The sequence below is a fragment of the Saccopteryx bilineata genome, chromosome X (genome assembly GCF_036850765.1).
Source record: "Saccopteryx bilineata isolate mSacBil1 chromosome X, mSacBil1_pri_phased_curated, whole genome shotgun sequence".
NCBI lineage: Eukaryota > Metazoa > Chordata > Mammalia > Chiroptera > Emballonuridae > Saccopteryx > Saccopteryx bilineata.
The window spans coordinates 7,958,439-7,983,731 of record NC_089502.1 but is presented as its reverse complement, the minus strand read 5'-3'; the positions used below and the strand labels follow the sequence as shown (position 1 = coordinate 7,983,731).

Sequence of the window (25,293 nt, the reverse complement as noted above, 5' to 3'; positions counted from 1 at the left end):
GCCATCATCATGACCATTCACATGCAGGTTCCCATTGGATTTGGGCAGGCGATAAAGAAATGGCGGAGTCAGAGGATGGGGGGCCATCCTATTTATTGGTGTCTCACCAAGACAGGCAAACCACAAAAGAAGACAAGGGAAAAGCAGAAAACCAGCTCTTCCCATGAAGGGCAAGGGATCAGGGGAGCCCCTGCAATTGTGATAGCAGGAACTGTGTGTCTGAGCTCCTGGTCTGTCCCACTTTATAGTGTAGAAAACCAAAATCCCTTAATCCAATATACAAACAAGGAAGTCTCCGATACAAAGTCACTTATCCAAGGCATAATTGGATTTCTCATGAGAGTGCACCACCCAGATCATACAATCAGTCAAGGGTGTGGGGAAAAGCTTAGTCCCAAAACCAAACCTCAGGCTACAACAACCTGGCCTGCTTATAGCCTGTCCCCCACACCCATTATAAGTCACAAGCGAGCAAACATATATATCATGTTTACAAACTTATTTGACCAACACTGCCCCACCGGTGACACACCTGTGCTGTGGAAAGAGGGACACGAGAAGGTAAGCTGCCCCCTTGCTCCATGGAGGGAGGGTTCAGTCTCTTCTAGCCCTGCTCCAGCTACCTGTGACCTGACCTTGCCCAGCGTGCTGGAATTGCCACTGAAGGCCCAAGTACATCATTCACGAGCCTAAGGTATTTTTTCCAAGTAGCAGATAAACTGATCTCATTTCTTGAAAACACAAGGGCCATTTACTATGTCTTGCCTGAATAGTTAAGATTAATTTGTCCCTCAAAGATCTCTACTGTGTGTATTGACAGTCTGATTTTACTGCTTTATTTAATGTTTAGTATCTCCTTTGTTCCTCTTATCTCAATGCCTCATGCCTATTATGGGCTGGGACCTGCTGCTAATTCCAGCTAGAAGCAGTGGTCACTAGGACTTAAACTCTAACTGCAAAGTGTAGAAATGTAACACCCTTTCCCTAAGTACTTGCAGGTTTTATAGGTCACTCAGCAAACTGTTCAAACACTGTCCAAGAGGCACTTCCAGCAGTGCATCACCCAAGGACTGACTTTCACATGGACAGGTCCACATACCATGATCCTGACAACTCTCACTGCTGCTAAAATAGAAAAACGGAATGCCTTACTCCAATCACAAACCTGAAGCTGGTTGGTCTACATATGGCAAATATATGAAAAAACTAAGGACTCTTTTAGTCAGGCTTTGGGAAAAGGGAAACTAGGATAAAAAGAAATTCAACTTGATTGTCACTAGAGGTTAAAATTTTTTAAATCAAGAGTTCTGACTAGAAAGGAATTGTATGATTTTGATAATAGAAGGTATAAGGTATGGAAATACTTTTGAAAGAAAAAGGAAAAGCAAGTTGTTATGAAGGCCAGTTATTTCTGGATAGGAAAGTGCATGAAAGTTGAAGGTTTATGTAAGTTGTAGAAGGTTTGTGCAGGTTGTAGGAGGTTTGTACCAAGAAAAAAGAATTTGTACAGTCAGAAAACTGGTTTTCAAAGAATGTTTAATCAGTCACCCTAGCTAACAATCCTCTACTCTCCCCACTTATTAGGACGACTCTTTCCTCCACCCTGACCATCTGGAGCTCAGAAACAGAAACAAAACCGACCCCTTGTCCTTCTATTCTCTATTCACTTCTCAGCCTGCCTCACCCAATCAGGAACTTGCTACTCATTTGGGACCAACACCTATCTGCATCTCCATACTAATTAGACAAAAACCTGTACCCTAATCTATCTCATCCTAAATATCAACCTAATCCCACCCCATGAGCCTCTTCCAGTTCCTAATACACTATCCATCAATGTAAGGACCAAACAAGCTATACAGGTAATTTCTCTTCTTATTGCTTTAGAAATCTCTACAAAAGTAGATCTAGGGACAAGGGGACTAGCCACACTGCCCTGTCTTATTCCTATTTACTCTCTCTCTCTCTCTCTCTCTCTGAAGCCCAGCGAATTCATAAACATGGAATCAGTGGTTTCACACAAACTGGGCGTCTTACTATTGCCTTTCATTAGTCCACTCACTCTCCTATTTACTTTTCTAACTTTTAAACCCTGCCTCTTACGTTTGTTCACTAGTTTCTTACAGAACCACATGCAGACCTTCGCCAATCAGAAAACTGGAAAATCTACCTAACCCTACACATCAACCCTGAAACCTGCCCTCATGAAACAGAAAAATCTGAAACCCTGTATCAGCAAACCTGCTAAATTCTATCTTTCAACCTCTACAGGTCCCCTAACCCTAAAGCTATCCCATATTCCTGAAGAACTAGGAGAATAAATAGCAACACCTCTTAACGCTTCTCAATCTTTTCCCTTCACATAGTAAAAGGACAAGATCACTGGGTCTTCTTGGAGCCTACAAACGGACATGAAACATTTCTTTTAACTCAAGCTAACTGCTCTCTCCAGGTCTGCCAGGAAAAAATATCTCAAACTTTACCATGGAAGAACTTTCACACACACACCCCTATACAACCCTCCTTATCTCTGCATTGCTAATCTCCAAATACCTGCCTCTTTCTTTATTAAGTTCTTACAGGCCGGGATGAGAGAAATCTCTAGGATTACCTACAATCAAATGCTCCTACACTCCTATTCCCCAGTACCCCAAGGAGAACTTCATGAGGGAAATATCAAATAGGTAGGGATGACAGCAGGAAGAAGCCATCCCTCAGCCCGAGAAGTTCCCTCCTGAATGTTCTCCAAACCCTCTTCCTTTTTAATCACACATATTCAATCCTTCTAAAAAACTTACACCAACAAGTTTCCTGTCTCTTAAAATCTCCACATGTCCTCTCATTTGAGAGGAACCAGACCAGCATGTCTCGTGAGGCTCATCCAGGAGACCATGCATCACCATGTCACTCTGTCCATTCGGCACTCGCAGCAAGCAACTGACAATTATTACCCCGCAAATTTTGTTTTTTTTTACTTCCTCACTCAGGTTTTCTGAGACATCACCTGGTTCAGACCTTACAGCATGGAAATTGACGACCTCCTTAACTGGATGAGGGACTTGGCTTGGCAAGATTCCCTTCTTGAGTTCTCTCCAGAAGAAGAAATAATTTTCCAACTTTTTCTCCTTTTCTCCTCATCACCCTTCACCATATATTATAAAATTAATATCTGCCTTTCTTTTATATGTAACCACAGAGTTGAGACATGATAGATACGTAAATTCCAAACTGCCCTCTTGATGTTCCGCTTTATCTGTCAGACCTCACCCTTACTGGACTGTTGACCCTGAGACAGAGGAATTCCAAAAAGCTGAGAAGCCGCCCCAAGGAGGGGCTCTGGACACACCAGGACTTTTGATTCAATACTCACATGCTCGAAGCCCCCCAAGGAGGAGCATTCTGGACATACCAGGACTTTTGCCTCAGTATCCCCTCAGGCTCTCCCAAACACTATATAACTCGCCCCTAGTCTGTAACTGGTGCTCTTCTCCCCCAGGAGAAGTGCCCAGCAGGGTTCTTTCTTCCTTTCAATAAAGCCTGTTACTCTGGTCTTTCGGACTCCCATGGATTCCAACACTCCTGGCCTCCTCCACGCGGCCTCTCTCTGCTCTCCTCTCTGCTCTCTCCTCTAATGATAATCTCAGGAACCAAGAGAGCAGGCTCCTGGTCTTCCCCTCTTTATAGTATAGAAATCAAAACCTTTAATCCAATATACAAAATAGGGAAATCTCTAATACAAAGTCCCTTATCTGAGGCATGATGGGATTCTTCATGAGAGTGCACCACCCTACATCAAAAAGGGTGGGAAAGGCTTAGTCCCAAAACCAAGTCCCAAGATACAAGGATCATGCCTGCCCACAACCCATCCTCAACTCAACACACATTAATACAATCACGCCCATCCCAGGCAATCACCTGGGTGACGGGCTTCCATGTGGGCAGCACCATCTTTAACAAAGTGAGCATAATATATTTTATCTGCCCAAAGAGGTGAATAAGTCTGGTGAGCTAGGAACCTACATGGACCAGGCAACTGTGATGGTGGCCGTGGCTACTGGTTTTACAGGTCCTATAAACAAATGTTGTAAGGTTGCTAATGAATTATGTCCCATCCTCCTCCTTTTCCTGCCAACCTGTGTGTGTGAACAAAGGTGTATAACCTGCTGCAAGGGCTGTGCCTGGACACACACGATTTGGGTCTGCAAATGCCCTATGTTAGTCATATGCGGCTGGCATATTTAATAAATCTCCTTTAATAAAACTCCTTAAAATTCATCTGAACTTGGTATCTCTGCGTAAACCCACAGAACTGAGGTACGGGTACTTTACAACAATACCACACCGCCTTACTTATGGTAGCTGTGGGTCAAATAAGTTTGTAAATATGATATATATGTTCGCTCGCTTATAGTTTGCATTGGGTGTGAGGGACAGAGTGTAAGCAGACAGGGTCGTTATAGCCTAAGGCTTAGTTTTAAGACTAAGCCTTTCCCACCCTTGACTGTTGAATGATGTGGGGTGGTGCACTCTCATGAGGAATCTCATTATGCCTCAGATAAGTGACTATGTATCAGAGACTTCCTTATTTGTATATTGGATTAAAAGTTTTGATTTCTATACTATAAAATGGGGCAGAGGAGACCATGATAGAGAGAACAGAAAGGTCATGTGGAGGAGAGGAGAAGCAGCCAAGATGGTGGAGTGCTGAAGGAGAAGCTGGTTTGTGCAGAGTTTGTGCAGAGAGAAGGAGATGGGGAACAGAGGTGAATAAGGCTGGTGAGCTAGAAACCCTTGACTCTAGGAATCAGTGGCTTTGGGAGCCCTGAATGAAAAGGGAAGTGTTTTCCCACTGTGTGTATTTCTTGCCCACCTGGTGCAAGCTAGGATTAAAGCTAATGGCCCACCAGTTCTTGGCTCTGTTGTTTGATTACCATCTGTCTGAACCTGCACGGGCCAGGCAGCTGTGATGGTGAACGTAGCTACTGGCCATACAGTAGTTATGTAGTATATGTTAATACTGGGTTAAAATGATGCCTCCCACACTTTTTATTTTTCAACATTTCTTTAGCTATTCCAGGGCTTGTATTTGTCTGTTTAATTTTAGAATAAGTTTGTCAATGGTGCAAAATTCTTGCTAGAAATAGTGTTAAACTTACAGAACAGCTTAGGGAAAACAGACTGTTGGTCAAATAAGTTCTTAAATATGTCATATATGTTTGCTCGCTTTGGGTGTGGGAGACAGGCTGTAAACTGGCAAAGTTATTATAGCCTAAGATTTAGTTTTAAAACTAAGCTTTTGCCCACACCCTTGACTGTTGCATGATAGGGGGGTGGTGCACTCTTATGAGGAATCCCATTTATGCCTCAGATAAGTGACTTTGTATCAGAGACTTCCTTATTTGTATATTGGATTAAAGGTTTTGATTTCTACACTATAAAATGGGCCAGACCGGGAGTTTGCTCTCTCTCAGTTCCTGAGATTATCATTAGAGGAGAGAGCAGAGGAGAGCAGAGAAAGGCCATGTGGAGGAGGCCAGGAGAAGCAGCCAAGATGGCAGAGTGCTGAAGGAGAAGCCAGTTAGTGCAGAGTTTGTGCAGAGAGAAGGAGATGGGAAACAGAGGTGAATAAGGCTAGTGAGCTAGAAACTTTTGATTCTAGGAAACTCAGATAAGTCAGTAGCTTTGTGAGCACTGAATGAGTGGGTTTTGGAGCCCAGTGTGTGTTTTACTTCCCGCTGGGTGCAAGCTAGGATTAAAGCTAATGGCTCATCAGTTCTTGGCTTTGTTGTTTCATTACTGTCTGTCCAAATCAAATGCGAACCTGCACGGGCCAGGTGGCTGTGATGGTGGCCGTGGCTACTGGCTTTACACAGACATTATTTCTTTTTTAAATATTTATTAATTTTAATTTATTCTGTTAACAAGGATTCAATATAACACCCTCACCCTAACACACGTGTCCCCCATTACACCTCCTTTGCCCCCATACCCTTAACTCCCTCCCTCGTTTCCTCTAATATTTGCTGTTCTGTATTTATGTGTTATGTATATATGATTTCACTAATACCTTCATCTTTTCTGATTCTATCCCCCCACCCCCTTCCTTCTGACAGCTGTCCCTCTGCTTCCTGGAACCCCACCTCTGCCTCTATTCCGTTCCTCAGTTCACATTGTTCATTAGATTCCACATATAAGTGAGATCATATAATATTTGTCTTTGTCCGCCTGGCTTATTTCACTTAGTATAATAATCTGCAGATCCATCCATGCTGTTGCAAAAGGTAATATGTCCTTTTTCATGACCACATAGTATTCCATTGTGTATATGTACCACAGCATTTTAATCCACTTGTCCACTAATGAACACTTGGGCTGTTTCCAGATCTTGGCTATTGTAAACAATGCTGCAATAAACATGGGAGTGCATATCTTCTTTTAAATCAGTGATTTGGTATTCCTAGGATGTATTCCTAAAAGTGGGATAGCTGGGTCAAAAGGGAGTTCCATTTTTAATTTTATAAGGAAATATCACACTGTTCTCTACAATGCCTGCACATGTCAGCATTTCTACCAACAGTGCAGGAGGGTTCCTTCACCAGCACTTCTTTTGTGTTGATTTGTTAATGAGTGCCATTCTGACAGGTGTGAGGTGGTATCTCATTGTGCTTTTAATTTGCATTTCTCTGATGATTAGTGACTGTTGGGGACTGAAAGCCAATAGGGTCTTTGCAGTTTAGATTTTTGGGGCACAGAGGTGTGGGGAACTGGCAGTAAACTGACAGTCTTCCCAACACCCCACCTCACTTGTTCTATGAAGTTGCTAAAGGCTATTTTCCCCCCATGCCTTTATGTTAGCTATGGTGCTGAATTGTTTATACTTGTCCTAAGCCCCATGTCCCTCAGAAAGACTGGAGGCAAGTTTCTTTTTATCTATCATCTTGTGAAGTTAAAATGTTATATATGGTGGGGGTTTTCTGCACTTGGGAGAATTCTTGAGATGCCTTGGAAATGTGACTTTGCTTTAATGACCTCTTTGATTTGCTAATGGCCTCTTTTTGTGCTATAAATAAAGCAGGTTGTGGAATGGAACTTAGCTTTTTGCAAGCTATCTCTTGCATTGCAAAGAAATCACCAGAACCCATCCTTTTTCTTTACGCCTATTTTCTTAATTCCACACTGTTCCCACTCAGGACCTGGAATTACTAGCTGCGCTGGTTTGCATGGCAAGTGGCACCTGAACAGGGACCTGAGAAAGGGAAAACTAAACTAAAGGCAGGTGATTGAATTTCCCAAGTGCACACACTAAAGAAAGTTTTTGAGTCGAGTTTTTGGGGAAAGTAGTGTCAGGAGTAATAAATTATGGGACAATTAGGGTCAAGAGTGAGGGACCATTTTCTTTTTGTAAAATTGTTTTTATTTAAGGAGAAGCTGTTGTTTGATCAGAGTGAGCTAGAAACAGGGATGTAAATTTGGGAAGATTTTGGAATCTGAGGATGATTTAGGAGATTATGAGTATGTCACAGCTAAGGCCGCCTTAACCTTTGTGCCTCTGCTGTCCTCTGCTCTTATGCTTACTGGGTTGCTCCCAGGGTCTTTGTCTCAGATCTTTGGAGATTTCCACTCCAACAAGCTTTAGATCAGGCTCCAGAGATAGGGGATTACATCAGAATATGCGCTGATATTGGGCCTTCATATATGCAAGGTCTGGTTTTTGCCACAGCATTTCAGGGGAGGCCTCAAGGACAATACTTGGATAAATGGCAGAACAAACAAAAGAAAGAAGGTCAGGGAAGTACTTCTGCCTGTGTGTGGACAAGTCCTGCCAGGGGTGAGGAAAACGGAGATGCAAAGACCCGACTCCAGGGACCAGGTTCAGTGACGCAGATCCACTTTATTCAGGAAATAAACTAGCTTATATACATGGGTTCAGCCAATAGGACATTACAGCATGTCCTTCATAGCCAATGACTGAAAAGACCAGGGAGCTGCGTGGTTGGCGCTGAGTCACTTTCTTATAGCAGGCAAGCTTCCTTCCTGGGTATGCCCAGGAGGCTTCTGGGAGCTGGAGTATTCTCACAGCATTGCATCAGCCACAGCTGCTAGGAATGCGCTCTGCACTCCACCCACACCTGTGGATTTTGTTTCCAATGCAGGAGTTTAGGACATTTTGCTAGAAATTACTCTACTCCCCCCAGATGTCAAGTCTTGGCCTCTGCTTCAAGGGCAGCCAGCTCCTAAAACTGTGGATCTCTGCCCACGCTGTAGGAAAGGGAAACATTGGGCGAATGAATGTACATCTAAGTATACTGCAGAAGGGCAGATGATTCAGGGAAGTGGACAACAGAGCTTTCCCCACCTCCGTTAACTTAGTTTGCTGCTCAGCTAAAATTGAGGTAGAGGAATCTCAGCACAGGGGTAGTCAACTTTTTTATACCTACCACCCACTTTTGTATCTCTGTTAGTAGTAAAATTTTCTAACCACCCACCGGTTCTACAGTAATGGTGATTTATAAAGTAGGGAAGTAACTTTACTTTATAAAATTTATAAGCAGAGTTACAGCAAGTTAAAGCATATAATAATAATTACTTACCAAGTACTTTATGTTGGATTTTCGCTAAGTTTGGCAGAATAAATTTTTATAAAAGAACTTACTATAGTTAAATCTATCTTTCTCTTTATACTTTGGTTGCTCCACTACCACCCACCATGAAAGCTGGAACACCCACTAGTGGGCAGTAGGGACCAGGTTGACTACCACTGTCTCAGCATAATCAACCTGAACAGCCAGTTGCAGCAGCTATAAAATTTGAGAATGGATAGGAGACTCAGGTATTAGGAAAGTTATAGTTTTTCCTGTTACTGTCTAATTTTATTTAATATTTTAGCTAGAATCCTCTGAACTATCATTTTGTTTCTTTCCTATTCTTTGCCTGGGAATTTGGACGGGAGACCCGAGGTGGATCAGACTACAAAATTTTCTTGCAGCCGCCGAAATTTTTCTCAAGAAAGTTTTGATTAGTCTGATCCATCTTTAGTCCCTCACAAAAAAAGCCCTAAGATCAGGCAGGCATCTTCTAATCTAGTTGTGCTCTGAAATCCTGGGTTTCTCTCTAGTTTGTTTGGTTCATCTGATTCTTTTTTTTATATATAGTTAAATCTATCTTTTTATTTATACTTTGGTTGCTCCACTATTGCCCACCATGAAAGCTGAAATGCCCACTAGAGGGGAGTAGGGACTAGGTTGACTACCACTGGTTTAAGGCAATGGTAAATCTCTAGATTAGGGTGAATAGTAGCAGGATTAGCTACTTCTGCAGCTTCATGTCTGTTTAGTCATTTCATAAATCTTTTTTTTAAATAATTTTATTTTTTTAATGGGGCAACATCAATAAATCAGGATACATATATACAAAGATAACAAGTCCAGGTTATCTTGTCGTTCACTTACGTTGCATACCCATCACCCAAAGTCAGATTGTCCTCTGTTACCTACTATCTAGTTTTCTTTGTGCCCCTCCCCCTCCCACTTTCCCTCCCCCTTTCCCTCTCCCTCTTCCCCCTCCCCCCCCATAACCACCACACTCTTATCAATGTCTCTTAGTCTCACTTTTATGTCCCACCTATGTATGGAATAATGCAGTTCCTGTTTTTTTCTGATTTACTTATTTCACTTCATATAATGTTATCAAGATCCCACCATTTTGCTATAAATGATCTGATGTCATCATTTCTTATGGCTGAGTAGTATTCCATAGTGTATATGTGCCACATCTTCTTTATCCAGTCATCTATTGATGGTTTTTTTGGTTGTTTCCATGTCCTGGCCACTGTGAAAAATGCTGCAATGAACATGGGGCTGCATGTATCTTTACGTATCAATGTTTCTGAGTTTTGGGGGTATATACCCAGTAGAGGGATTGCTGGGTCATAAGGTAGTTCTATTTTCAGTTTTTGGAGGAACCACCATACTTTCTTCCATAATGGTTGTACTACTTTACATTCCCACCAACAGTGTATGAGGGTTCCTTCTTCTCTAGGGCCCTCCACCATTTGGTATTACCTGTCTTGTTAACAATAGCTAATCTAACAGGTGTGAGGTGGTATCTCATTGCAGTTTTGATTTGCATTTCTCTAATAACTAAAGAAGATGAGCATCTTTTCATATATCTGTTGGCCATTTGTACTTCTTCCTGAAAGAAGTGTCTGTTCATGTCCTCTTCCCATTTTTTTTATTGGATTGTTTGTTAGTTTGATGTTGAGTTTTATGAGTTCTTTGTATATTTTGGATATTAGGCCCTTATCTGAACTGTTGTTTGAAAATATCATTTCCCATTTAGTTGGCTGTCTGTTTATTTTGTTATCAGTTTCTCTTGCTGAGCAAAAACTTCTTAGTCTGATGTAGTCCCATTCATTAATTTTTGCCTTCACTTCTCTTGCCTTTGGAGTCAAATTCATAAAATGCTCTTTAAAACCCAGGTCCATGAGTTTAGTACCTATGTCTTCTTCTATGTACGTTATTGTTTCAGGTCTTATGTTTAGATCTTTGATCCATTTTAAGTTAATTTTAGCACAGGGGGACAAACTGTAGTCCAGTTTTATTCTTTTGCATGTGGCTTTCCAGTTTTCCCAGCACCATTTATTGAAGAGGCTTTCTTTTCTCCATTGTGTGTTCTTGGCCCCTTTATCAAAAATTATTTGACTATATATATGTGGATTTATTTCTGGGTTTTCTATTCTGTTCCATTGGTCTGAGTGTCTATTTTTCAGCCAATACCATGCTGTTTTGATTGTCGTGGCCCTATAATATAGTTTGAAGTCAGGTATTGTAATGCCCCCAGCTTCATTCTTTTTCTTTAGGATTGATTTGGCTATTTGGTTTTTTTTATAGTTTCATACAAAACTAATGATTTTTTGCTCCATTTCTTTAAAAAATGTTATTGGAATTTTGATGGGAATTGCATTAAATTTGTATATTGCTGTGGGTAATATGGCCATCTTGATTATATTTATTCTTCCTAACCAAGAACAAAGAATATTCTTCCATCTCATTATATCTTTTTCAATTTCCCTTAACAATGGCTTATAGTTTTCATTATATAAGTCCTTTACATTCTTTGTTATGTTTATTCCTAAGTATTTTTTTGTTGTTGCAATTGTGAAGGGGATTATTTTTTTGAGTTCATTCTCAAATGTTTCATTGTTGGCATATAGAAAGGCTATTGACTTCTGTATGTTAATTTTGTATGCTACGACCTTACTGTATTGGCTTATTGTTTCTAGTAGTCTTTTTGTGGATTCTTTGGGGTTTTCGATGTACAGGATCATATCATCTGCAAAAAGTGATACCTTTACTTCTTCTTTTCCGATATGGATGCCTTTTATTTCTTTGTCTTGTCTGATTGCTCGGGCCAGAACCTCTAGTACCACATTAAATAAGAGTGGAGAGAGTGGACAACCTCATCTTGTTTCTGATTTAAGGGGGAAAGCCTTCAGTTTTGTGCCATTTAATATGATGTTAGGTGATGGTTTATCATATATGGCATTTATCACATTGAGATATTTTCCTTCTATACCCATTTTGTTGAGAGTCTTAAACATAAAATTGTGTTGTATTTTATCAAAAGCCTTTTCTGCATCTATTGATAAGATCATGTGGTGTTTCTTCTTTGTTGTGTTGATATGGTGTATTACATTAACCGTTTTATGTATGTTGAACCATCCTTGAGATTCTGGAATGAATCCCACTTGATCATGATGTATTATTTTTTTAATATGTTGTTGTATTCAATTTGCTAGTATTTTGTTTAGTATTTTAGCATCTGTATTCATTAGAGATATTGGTCTGTAGTTTTCTTTTTTTGTGCCATCCTTGCCTGGTTTTGGTATGAGGGTTATGTTGGCCTCATAAAATGTGTTTGGAAGTATTGCTTCTTCTTCAATTTTTTGGAAGACTTTTGAGTAGAATAGGAACCAAGTCTTTGAATGTTTGATAAAATTCGCTGGTATAGACGTCTAGGCCTGGACTTTTATTTTTGGGGAGGTTTTTAATGGTTTTTTCTATTTCTTCTCTACTAATAGGTCTGTTTAGGCTTTCTGCTTCTTCATGACTCAGTCTAGGAAGGTTGTATTGTTCAAGAAATTTATCCATTTCTTCTAGATTGTTGAATTTAGTGGCATAAAAATTTTTCATAGTATTCTACAATATTTCTTTGTATATCTATGGTGTCCGTGGTGATTTCTCCTCTTTCATTTTGGATTTTGTTTATATGAGTTCTTTCTCTTTTTTCCTTGGTAAGTCTTGCCAAGGGTTTGTCAATTTTGTTGATCTTTTCAAAGAACCAGCTCCTTGTTCTATTAATTTTTTCTATAGTTTTTCTGTTCTGTATTTCATTTATTTCTGCTCTGATTTTTATTATCTCCTTTCTTCGGCTGGTTTTGGGTTGTCTTTGTTCTTTTTCTAGTTCCTTAAGGTGTGAAGTTAAGAGGTTCACTTGGGCTTTCTCTTGTTTGTTCATATAGGCCTAAAGTGATATGAACTTGCCTCTTATCACTGCTTTTGCTGTATCCCATAGATTCTGATATGTCGTATTGTCATTTTCATTTGTCTGTATATATCTTTTGATCTCTGCACTTATTTCTTCTTTGACCATTCATTTTTTTAAAATATGTTATTTAGTTTCCACATTTTTGTGGGATTTTTTTTCATTTTTTGCAGTTGAATTCTAGTTTCAAGGCTTTATGATCAGAAAATATGCTTGGTACAACTTCGATTTTTCTGAATTTGCTGATGTTGTTTTTGTGGCCCAACATATGGTCAATTCTTGAGAATGACCCATGGATACTGGAGAAAAATGTATACTCAGTCACTTTGGGATGAAACGTATTGTAGATGGCTATCATATCCAGGTCCTCTAGGGTTTTGTTTAAGGCCACTATATCTTTTTTGATTCTCTGTTTGGATGACCGATCTTGAGCCGTCAGCAGTGTATTGAGTTCTCCAAGTATCATTGTATTTTTGTCAGTTTTTGTTTTAAGGTCAATAAGTAGCTGTCTTATATATTTTGGTGCTCCTTGGTTTGTTGCACATATATTAAGAATTGTTATGTCTTCTTGATTCAGTGTCCCCTTAGCCATTATGATATGGCCATTTTTGTCTCTGAGTATTTTTGCTGTCTTGTCAGCATTATCAGATATGAGTATTGCTATGCCTGCTTTATTTTGGATGTTATTTGCTTGGAGCATTGTTTTCCAGCCTTTCACTTTGAATTTGTTTTTATCCTTGTTACTTAGATGAGTTTCTTGTAGGCAGCATACAGTTGGATTTTTTTTAATCCATTCTGCTACGCTGTGCCTTTTTATTGGTGAGTTTAATCCGTTTAACTTTAGTGTAATTATTGACACTTGTGAGTTCCCTATTGCCATTTTATAGATTGCTTTCTGTTAGTTTTGTGTCTTGTTTGATCCTTCTCTTTTGTTTTTGTATATTTTGTGTTTATTTGGTTGTATTCCATACATCTTTCCTCTGTTGCTATGTTTTTTAAATCATGTGCTTCTGTGGTGGTTTTTTCAATGGTGGTTACCTTTAAGTAATGAAAAGGGTTCCTACCCTGTTCATTGTAGTGCACTATTCTGTGAGTACTTTTGCACTCCATCGCCCTTTGCTACTATTAATCTCCATCCTCTCCCCCCCTTTCTTTTTGTTGTTGTCATAGTTTAAATTTGTTTTTATTGTGTTCTCTTGGAGCTTTTACTATTGGCTTTGTTTTGTTTTGTTCTTTGTATCTGATTGGAGAACTCCCTCTAGTAATTCCTGGAGTGGGGGTTTTCTGATGATAAATTTCCTCATCTTTTCTGTATCTGTGAATGTTTTTATTTCTCCTTCATATTTGAAGGATAGCTTTGATGGGTATAGTATTCATGGCTGAAAGTTCCTCTCTTTCAGGAGTTTAAATATTGGGGTCCACTCTCTTGTAGCTTGTAGAGTTTCTATTGAGAAATCGGATGATAATCTAATGGGCCTTCCTTTATATGTTGTATTCTTCTTTTCCCTGGCTGCCTTGAGAATTTTTTCTTTGCCATTGGTTTGTGCCAATTTCATTATGATGTGCCTTGAAGTAGGTTTTTTGGGGTTAAGAAAACTTGGAGTTCTGTTTGCTTCTTCAATTTGAGGCTTTAGTTCTTTCCACATGTTTGGGAAGTTCTCATCTATTATTTGTTTGATTATGTTCTCCATTCCATTTTCTCTCTCTTCTCCCTCTGATACACCTATTATTCTTATGTCATTCTTTTTGATGGAGTCAGATAATTCCTGTAAAGCTATCTCATTTTTTAAAATAATTTCTGAGTCTCTTTCTTCTTCTCTCTGTTATGCCTCAAGTTGCTTGTCTTCTATTTCACTAATCCTACATTCTATCTCGCCTGTCTTATTAGCTAAGCTTGTTACCTCGTTTTTCAGCTCGTGAATTGAGTTTTTCATCTCTGTTTGATTTATTTTTATAGTTTCAATTTCCTTGGAAATATATCCTTTGTGTTCATTGAGTTGTTTTCTCAGCTCCCTAAATTTCCTTTCTGTGTTTTCTTGTATATCTCTGAGTATTTTTAGAATTTCTATTTTAAATTCTCTGTCGTTTAACTCCAGTTTCCAATATATTAAATTGTTTCTCCATAGATTTTTCCTCATCTATCTGTTACCTCTCTTTCTTTTGTATCCATGATATTCAATTTTCTCTTCCTTAATCGCATCTGAGGGTGGTTTTCTTGATAGTATTAATTAGATTTTATAAAGAATAAAAAGTTAAAAAAATAAAAAGTCGAAAAGAGTTGTTTTCTTAAAAAAATTAATAATGAAATACAGAAAAATAAAATTAAAATTAAAAAAAGGAAGTTATTCCCCCCTCCTTTTTTCCTTTCCTCTCCTCTCCCCTCTTTCTTGAGAAAATCTTGTGGTGAACTATGAATTGTATTGTACTAAATAGAACAAACAATGCCTGTAATGGAGGGCCTGAATTGGGAAGAAGTAATAAAAGGGCAAAAAAAGAAAAAAAAGGGCTATGGACCCACAAAAAGCAAATAAGGAAAAAATTTGGGTGAAGAATAAAATGATTTGCTTTTAGCTGTTGGTTGACTAAGAGTTATGATGAGAGGAATAACAGGGAAACCGGAAAGTGGGGGGACAAATTAAAAAATTACTATTGTATTTAGTGGAACAAGAACTAGATAAAATGGAGAGCCAGGGATGGGAGCAACTGCTAGTGAGTTAAGAAGGTGAAGTAAAAACCTCCGAACATGCCACAAACATAAGTTTGAGTCCCAGATAATTTGTTCGTTATTGCGGTTTGAATGAGAGGAGATGTAAAGGAGAAAGGAAGAAACTAAGATAGAAGGAAAAAGAAAGAGAGAGAGAGAAAAAAAGAGGAAACCACTAAAAGAAGAAAAAAGAAAAAAGAGGAGAAAGAGTTAAGGGTTTTGGAGTGCAACCCTCATAGAGAGAAAGGAAGAGGAAAGAAAAGATAGTGGGAGATGTAACACTTATGGGTAGTGTAGTTCAAGGAGAGGAGAGAGTAAGACCAGCAGAGAGTTAAACGACCAAATTGGAGGAGGAAAAGAAAAATCAAGAATGAAGATAAGAGAAACAAATGAACAAATATAATAAAATGGGATAGGTTATAAAGTCTGCGTATTATTCTTGATTTTGAGAGGTTATCTTCTTGCATTTTCTTTTCTCTCCTTCTTCCTGGTTGGTGACTCTGTACCCCGGGTTCTGCCCCTTTGGCATGCTCAGGTAGAGGTTTGCAGTTGATAAGTCTCTATGGCGATGTCATGTATTGTGCTTCCGTCTCGTTGGCAGTTGAGGCTCTTTAGCATTTATAGGCTCCGTCAGTGAGAGAGTTCGTGTTCCTGGAGCTTCTCTCCTAATCTTCCCTCCTCAATTAGTAGCCTGATAATCCAGCTATGGGATTGCTGCTGCCTCTGCCTAGATAGTAAGAGGCTCAAAGAGCTGGCAACTCTCCACTCTATTCCCACTCAGCACAGAGCTCTGGGTAAGGCTCAGTCAGTCAGAGCTGCTTGCATAATCAGGCAGGGCTTCCACCCACTCAAAGACATCTGGCTCTGCCACTCTGTCCAGTAACACAGGCGGGCGCCCACTCCCGCGGCGCTTGGAGGAAACTCTCGCTTACTATCTGTGTGCATAGACCAGGATATCAGGCCGGCAGTCTCACACTCTGAGGAAACCCCTACCCACACGGAAAAGTTCCACCGTTGGAATTGGCTCTCGCTCCCTCCCCGTGCGTGACTTTTTCAGGGTGCAGGGGCGGCCTGAGATTCCGCTTTTGGCCCACACAAAGGCCCCTGACTCTGCCCCTCTGTGGGATAACACGGGCTACCACTCTTGAGATGCTCAGAGGAATCTCTTGCCCACTCTCTGTGTGCGTAGACCAGGATATCAGGCCGGCCGTCTCTCACCCTCTGAGTGAAACCCCCGCCCGCATGGAAAAGTTCCAGCATTGGTATTGGCTCTTGCTCCCTCCCCGTGCGCGGCTTTTTAAGGGTGCTGGGCAGCCCAGAGATTCCGCTTTTGGCCCACACAAAGGCCTCTGACTCAGCCTCTCTGTGGGATATCACGGGCACCCACTCCTGGGACTTTTTTTTTTTTTTATTTAAAAAAAATTTTTTTTTTAATAAATTTTTATTAATGGTAATGGGATGACATTAATAAATCAGGGTACATATATTCAAAGAAAACATGTCTAGGTTATTTTGTCATAAAATTATGTTGCAAACCCCTCGCCCAAAGTCAGATTGTCCTCCGTCACCCTCTATCTAGTTCTCTGTGCCCCTCCCCCTCCCCCTAACTATCTCCCTCCCTCCCTCCCATGTCCTCCCTCCCCCCCACCGTTGGTAACCACCACACTCTTGTCCATGTCTCTTAGTCTCATTTTTATGTTCCACCAATGTATGGAATCATGTAGTTCTTGTTTTTTTCTGATTTACTTATTTCACTCCTTATAATGTTATCAAGATCCCACCATTTTGCTGTAAATGATCTGATGTCATCATTTCTTATGGCTGAGTAGTATTCCATAGTGTATATGTGCCACATCTTCTTTATCCAGTCTTCTATTGAAGGGCTTTTTGGTTGTTTCCATGTCTTGGCCACTGTGAACAGTGCTGCAATGAACATGGGGCTACATGTGTCTTCACGTATCAATGTTTCTGAGGTTTGGGGGTATATAACCAGTAGAGGGATTGCTGGGTCATAAGGTAGTTCTATTTGCAGTTTATTGAGGAACCACCATACTTTCCTCCATAATGGTTGTACTACTTTACAGTCCCACCAACAGTGAATGAGGGTTCCTTTTTCTCCACAGCCTCTCCAACATTTGCTATTACCCGTCTTGTTGATAATAGCTAATCTAACAGGAGTGAGGTGGTATCTCATTGTAGTTTTGATTTGCATTTCTCTAATAACTAATGAAGCTGAGCATCTTTTCATATATCTCTTGGCCATTTGTATCTCTTCCTGGGAGAAGTGTCTGTTCATGTCCTCTTCCCATTTTTTTATTGGATTGCTTGTTTCTTTGTTGTTGAGTTTTATGAGTTCTTTGTAAATTTTGGATATTAGGCCCTTATCTGAGCTGTCGTTTGAAAATATCAGTTCCCATATAGTTGGCTGTCTGTTTATTTTGATATCAGTTTCTCTTGCTGAGCAAAAACTTTTAATTCTGATGTAGTCCCATTCATTTATCTTTGCCTTCACTTCTCTTGCCATTGGAGTCAAGTTCATAAAATGTTCTTTAAAACCCAGGTCCATGATTTTAGTACCTATGTCTTCTTCTATGTACTTTATTGTTTCAGGTCTTATATTTAGGTCTTTGATCCATTTTGAATTAATTTTAGTACATGGGGACAGGCTGTAGTCGAGTTTCATTCTTTTGCATGTGGCTTTCCAGTTTTCCCAACACCATTTGTTGAAGAGGCTTTCTTTTCTCCATTGTGTGTTGTTGGCCCCTTTATCAAAGATTATTTGACCATATATATGTGGTTTTATTTCTGGGCTTTCTATTCTGTTCCATTGGTCTGAGTGTCTATTTTTTTGCCAATACCATGCTGTTTTGATTATCGTGGCCCTATAATATAGTTTAAAGTCAGGTATTGTAATGCCCCCAGCTTCATTCTTTTTCCTTAGGATTGTTTTGGCTATTCGGGGTTTTTTATAGTTCCATATAAATCTGATGATTTTTTGTTCCATTTCTTTAAAAAATCTCATAGGGATTTTGATGGGAATTGCAGTAAATTTGTATATTGCTTTGGGTAATATGGCCATTTTGATTATATTTATTCTTCCTATCCAAGAACAAGGAATATTTTTCCATCTCATTGTATCTTTTTCGATTTCCCTTAACAATGCTTTGTAATTTTCATTATATAGGTCGTTTATGTTCTTTGTTATGTTTATTCCTAGGTATTTTATTTTTTTTGTTGCAATCGTGAAGGGGATTATTTTTTTGAGTTCGTTTTCTAATATTTCATTGTTGGCATATAGAAAGGCTATGGACTTTTGTATGTTAATTTTGTATCCTGCGACCTTACTGTATTGGTTTATTGTTTCTAATAATCTTTTTGTGGAGTCCTTCGGGTTTTCGATGTATAGGCTCATATCATCAGCAAAAAGTGATAGCTTTACTTCTTCTTTTCCGATATGGATGCCTTTTATTTCTTTGTCTTGTCTGATTGCTCGGGCCAGAACCTCTAGTACCACATTAAATAAGAGTGGAGAGAGTGGACAACCTCATCTTGTTTCTGATTTAAGGGGGAAAGCCTTCAGTTTTGTGCCATTTAATATGATGTTAGGTGATGGTTTATCATATATGGCATTTATCACATTGAGATATTTTCCTTCTATACCCATTTTGTTGAGAGTCTTAAACATAAAATTGTGTTGTATTTTATCAAAAGCCTTTTCTGCATCTATTGATAAGATCATGTGGTGTTTCTTCTTTGTTGTGTTGATATGGTGTATTACATTAACCGTTTTATGTATGTTGAACCATCCTTGAGATTCTGGAATGAATCCCACTTGATCATGATGTATTATTTTTTTAATATGTTGTTGTATTCAATTTGCTAGTATTTTGTTTAGTATTTTAGCATCTGTATTCATTAGAGATATTGGTCTGTAGTTTTCTTTTTTTGTGCCATCCTTGCCTGGTTTTGGTATGAGGGTTATGTTGGCCTCATAAAATGTGTTTGGAAGTATTGCTTCTTCTTCAATTTTTTGGAAGACTTTTGAGTAGAATAGGAACCAAGTCTTTGAATGTTTGATAAAATTCGCTGGTATAGACGTCTAGGCCTGGACTTTTATTTTTGGGGAGGTTTTTAATGGTTTTTTCTATTTCTTCTCTACTAATAGGTCTGTTTAGGCTTTCTGCTTCTTCATGACTCAGTCTAGGAAGGTTGTATTGTTCAAGAAATTTATCCATTTCTTCTAGATTGTTGAATTTAGTGGCATAAAAATTTTTCATAGTATTCTACAATATTTCTTTGTATATCTATGGTGTCCGTGGTGATTTCTCCTCTTTCATTTTGGATTTTGTTTATATGAGTTCTTTCTCTTTTTTCCTTGGTAAGTCTTGCCAAGGGTTTGTCAATTTTGTTGATCTTTTCAAAGAACCAGCTCCTTGTTCTATTAATTTTTTCTATAGTTTTTCTGTTCTGTATTTCATTTATTTCTGCTCTGATTTTTATTATCTCCTTTCTTCGGCTGGTTTTGGGTTGTCTTTGTTCTTTTTCTAGTTCCTTAAGGTGTGAAGTTAAGAGGTTCACTTGGGCTTTCTCTTGTTTGTTCATATAGGCCTAAAGTGATATGAACTTGCCTCTTATCACTGCTTTTGCTGTATCCCATAGATTCTGATATGTCGTATTGTCATTTTCATTTGTCTGTATATATCTTTTGATCTCTGCACTTATTTCTTCTTTGACCATTCATTTTTTTAAAATATGTTATTTAGTTTCCACATTTTTGTGGGATTTTTTTTCATTTTTTGCAGTTGAATTCTAGTTTCAAGGCTTTATGATCAGAAAATATGCTTGGTACAACTTCGATTTTTCTGAATTTGCTGATGTTGTTTTTGTGGCCCAACATATGGTCAATTCTTGAGAATGACCCATGGATACTGGAGAAAAATGTATACTCAGTCACTTTGGGATGAAACGTATTGTAGATGGCTATCATATCCAGGTCCTCTAGGGTTTTGTTTAAGGCCACTATATCTTTTTTGATTCTCTGTTTGGATGACCGATCTTGAGCCGTCAGCAGTGTATTGAGTTCTCCAAGTATCATTGTATTTTTGTCAGTTTTTGTTTTAAGGTCAATAAGTAGCTGTCTTATATATTTTGGTGCTCCTTGGTTTGTTGCACATATATTAAGAATTGTTATGTCTTCTTGATTCAGTGTCCCCTTAGCCATTATGATATGGCCATTTTTGTCTCTGAGTATTTTTGCTGTCTTGTCAGCATTATCAGATATGAGTATTGCTATGCCTGCTTTATTTTGGATGTTATTTGCTTGGAGCATTGTTTTCCAGCCTTTCACTTTGAATTTGTTTTTATCCTTGTTACTTAGATGAGTTTCTTGTAGGCAGCATACAGTTGGATTTTTTTTAATCCATTCTGCTACGCTGTGCCTTTTTATTGGTGAGTTTAATCCGTTTAACTTTAGTGTAATTATTGACACTTGTGAGTTCCCTATTGCCATTTTATAGATTGCTTTCTGTTAGTTTTGTGTCTTGTTTGATCCTTCTCTTTTGTTTTTGTATATTTTGTGTTTATTTGGTTGTATTCCATACATCTTTCCTCTGTTGCTATGTTTTTTAAATCATGTGCTTCTGTGGTGGTTTTTTCAATGGTGGTTACCTTTAAGTAATGAAAAGGGTTCCTACCCTGTTCATTGTAGTGCACTATTCTGTGAGTACTTTTGCACTCCATCGCCCTTTGCTACTATTAATCTCCATCCTCTCCCCCCCTTTCTTTTTGTTGTTGTCATAGTTTAAATTTGTTTTTATTGTGTTCTCTTGGAGCTTTTACTATTGGCTTTGTTTTGTTTTGTTCTTTGTATCTGATTGGAGAACTCCCTCTAGTAATTCCTGGAGTGGGGGTTTTCTGATGATAAATTTCCTCATCTTTTCTGTATCTGTGAATGTTTTTATTTCTCCTTCATATTTGAAGGATAGCTTTGATGGGTATAGTATTCATGGCTGAAAGTTCCTCTCTTTCAGGAGTTTAAATATTGGGGTCCACTCTCTTGTAGCTTGTAGAGTTTCTATTGAGAAATCGGATGATAATCTAATGGGCCTTCCTTTATATGTTGTATTCTTCTTTTCCCTGGCTGCCTTGAGAATTTTTTCTTTGCCATTGGTTTGTGCCAATTTCATTATGATGTGCCTTGAAGTAGGTTTTTTGGGGTTAAGAAAACTTGGAGTTCTGTTTGCTTCTTCAATTTGAGGCTTTAGTTCTTTCCACATGTTTGGGAAGTTCTCATCTATTATTTGTTTGATTATGTTCTCCATTCCATTTTCTCTCTCTTCTCCCTCTGATACACCTATTATTCTTATGTCATTCTTTTTGATGGAGTCAGATAATTCCTGTAAAGCTATCTCATTTTTTAAAATAATTTCTGAGTCTCTTTCTTCTTCTCTCTGTTATGCCTCAAGTTGCTTGTCTTCTATTTCACTAATCCTACATTCTATCTCGCCTGTCTTATTAGCTAAGCTTGTTACCTCGTTTTTCAGCTCGTGAATTGAGTTTTTCATCTCTGTTTGATTTATTTTTATAGTTTCAATTTCCTTGGAAATATATCCTTTGTGTTCATTGAGTTGTTTTCTCAGCTCCCTAAATTTCCTTTCTGTGTTTTCTTGTATATCTCTGAGTATTTTTAGAATTTCTATTTTAAATTCTCTGTCGTTTAACTCCAGTTTCCAATATATTAAATTGTTTCTCCATAGATTTTTCCTCATCTATCTGTTACCTCTCTTTCTTTTGTATCCATGATATTCAATTTTCTCTTCCTTAATCGCATCTGAGGGTGGTTTTCTTGATAGTATTAATTAGATTTTATAAAGAATAAAAAGTTAAAAAAATAAAAAGTCGAAAAGAGTTGTTTTCTTAAAAAAATTAATAATGAAATACAGAAAAATAAAATTAAAATTAAAAAAAGGAAGTTATTCCCCCCTCCTTTTTTCCTTTCCTCTCCTCTCCCCTCTTTCTTGAGAAAATCTTGTGGTGAACTATGAATTGTATTGTACTAAATAGAACAAACAATGCCTGTAATGGAGGGCCTGAATTGGGAAGAAGTAATAAAAGGGCAAAAAAAGAAAAAAAAGGGCTATGGACCCACAAAAAGCAAATAAGGAAAAAATTTGGGTGAAGAATAAAATGATTTGCTTTTAGCTGTTGGTTGACTAAGAGTTATGATGAGAGGAATAACAGGGAAACCGGAAAGTGGGGGGACAAATTAAAAAATTACTATTGTATTTAGTGGAACAAGAACTAGATAAAATGGAGAGCCAGGGATGGGAGCAACTGCTAGTGAGTTAAGAAGGTGAAGTAAAAACCTCCGAACATGCCACAAACATAAGTTTGAGTCCCAGATAATTTGTTCGTTATTGCGGTTTGAATGAGAGGAGATGTAAAGGAGAAAGGAAGAAACTAAGATAGAAGGAAAAAGAAAGAGAGAGAGAGAGAAAAAAAGAGGAAACCACTAAAAGAAGAAAAAAGAAAAAAGAGGAGAAAGAGTTAAGGGTTTTGGAGTGCAACCCTCATAGAGAGAAAGGAAGAGGAAAGAAAAGATAGTGGGAGATGTAACACTTATGGGTAGTGTAGTTCAAGGAGAGGAGAGAGTAAGACCAGCAGAGAGTTAAACGACCAAATTGGAGGAGGAAAAGAAAAATCAAGAATGAAGATAAGAGAAACAAATGAACAAATATAATAAAATGGGATAGGTTATAAAGTCTGCGTATTATTCTTGATTTTGAGAGGTTATCTTCTTGCATTTTCTTTTCTCTCCTTCTTCCTGGTTGGTGACTCTGTACCCCGGGTTCTGCCCCTTTGGCATGCTCAGGTAGAGGTTTGCAGTTGATAAGTCTCTATGGCGATGTCATGTATTGTGCTTCCGTCTCGTTGGCAGTTGAGGCTCTTTAGCATTTATAGGCTCCGTCAGTGAGAGAGTTCGTGTTCCTGGAGCTTCTCTCCTAATCTTCCCTCCTCAATTAGTAGCCTGATAATCCAGCTATGGGATTGCTGCTGCCTCTGCCTAGATAGTAAGAGGCTCAAAGAGCTGGCAACTCTCCACTCTATTCCCACTCAGCACAGAGCTCTGGGTAAGGCTCAGTCAGTCAGAGCTGCTTGCATAATCAGGCAGGGCTTCCACCCACTCAAAGACATCTGGCTCTGCCACTCTGTCCAGTAACACAGGCGGGCGCCCACTCCCGCGGCGCTTGGAGGAAACTCTCGCTTACTATCTGTGTGCATAGACCAGGATATCAGGCCGGCAGTCTCACACTCTGAGGAAACCCCTACCCACACGGAAAAGTTCCACCGTTGGAATTGGCTCTCGCTCCCTCCCCGTGCGTGACTTTTTCAGGGTGCAGGGGCGGCCTGAGATTCCGCTTTTGGCCCACACAAAGGCCCCTGACTCTGCCCCTCTGTGGGATAACACGGGCTACCACTCTTGAGATGCTCAGAGGAATCTCTTGCCCACTCTCTGTGTGCGTAGACCAGGATATCAGGCCGGCCGTCTCTCACCCTCTGAGTGAAACCCCCGCCCGCATGGAAAAGTTCCAGCATTGGTATTGGCTCTTGCTCCCTCCCCGTGCGCGGCTTTTTAAGGGTGCTGGGCAGCCCAGAGATTCCGCTTTTGGCCCACACAAAGGCCTCTGACTCAGCCTCTCTGTGGGATATCACGGGCACCCACTCCTGGGACTTTTTTTTTTTTTTATTTAAAAAAAATTTTTTTTTTAATAAATTTTTATTAATGGTAATGGGATGACATTAATAAATCAGGGTACATATATTCAAAGAAAACATGTCTAGGTTATTTTGTCATAAAATTATGTTGCAAACCCCTCGCCCAAAGTCAGATTGTCCTCCGTCACCCTCTATCTAGTTCTCTGTGCCCCTCCCCCTCCCCCTAACTATCTCCCTCCCTCCCTCCCATGTCCTCCCTCCCCCCCACCGTTGGTAACCACCACACTCTTGTCCATGTCTCTTAGTCTCATTTTTATGTTCCACCAATGTATGGAATCATGTAGTTCTTGTTTTTTTCTGATTTACTTATTTCACTCCTTATAATGTTATCAAGATCCCACCATTTTGCTGTAAATGATCTGATGTCATCATTTCTTATGGCTGAGTAGTATTCCATAGTGTATATGTGCCACATCTTCTTTATCCAGTCTTCTATTGAAGGGCTTTTTGGTTGTTTCCATGTCTTGGCCACTGTGAACAGTGCTGCAATGAACATGGGGCTACATGTGTCTTCACGTATCAATGTTTCTGAGGTTTGGGGGTATATAACCAGTAGAGGGATTGCTGGGTCATAAGGTAGTTCTATTTGCAGTTTATTGAGGAACCACCATACTTTCCTCCATAATGGTTGTACTACTTTACAGTCCCACCAACAGTGAATGAGGGTTCCTTTTTCTCCACAGCCTCTCCAACATTTGCTATTACCCGTCTTGTTGATAATAGCTAATCTAACAGGAGTGAGGTGGTATCTCATTGTAGTTTTGATTTGCATTTCTCTAATAACTAATGAAGCTGAGCATCTTTTCATATATCTCTTGGCCATTTGTATCTCTTCCTGGGAGAAGTGTCTGTTCATGTCCTCTTCCCATTTTTTTATTGGATTGCTTGTTTCTTTGTTGTTGAGTTTTATGAGTTCTTTGTAAATTTTGGATATTAGGCCCTTATCTGAGCTGTCGTTTGAAAATATCAGTTCCCATATAGTTGGCTGTCTGTTTATTTTGATATCAGTTTCTCTTGCTGAGCAAAAACTTTTAATTCTGATGTAGTCCCATTCATTTATCTTTGCCTTCACTTCTCTTGCCATTGGAGTCAAGTTCATAAAATGTTCTTTAAAACCCAGGTCCATGATTTTAGTACCTATGTCTTCTTCTATGTACTTTATTGTTTCAGGTCTTATATTTAGGTCTTTGATCCATTTTGAATTAATTTTAGTACATGGGGACAGGCTGTAGTCGAGTTTCATTCTTTTGCATGTGGCTTTCCAGTTTTCC

At 39.0% G+C, this 25,293-nt stretch overlaps 1 protein-coding gene across 3 annotated transcripts in view; it reads left to right on the top strand.

Annotated features, from left to right (window-relative positions):
- The window catches only part of LOC136316972 (integrator complex subunit 6-like), a 482,266-nt gene that overhangs the window by 20,831 nt on the left and 436,142 nt on the right, over window positions 1-25,293 (top strand). The window lies entirely within an intron of this gene.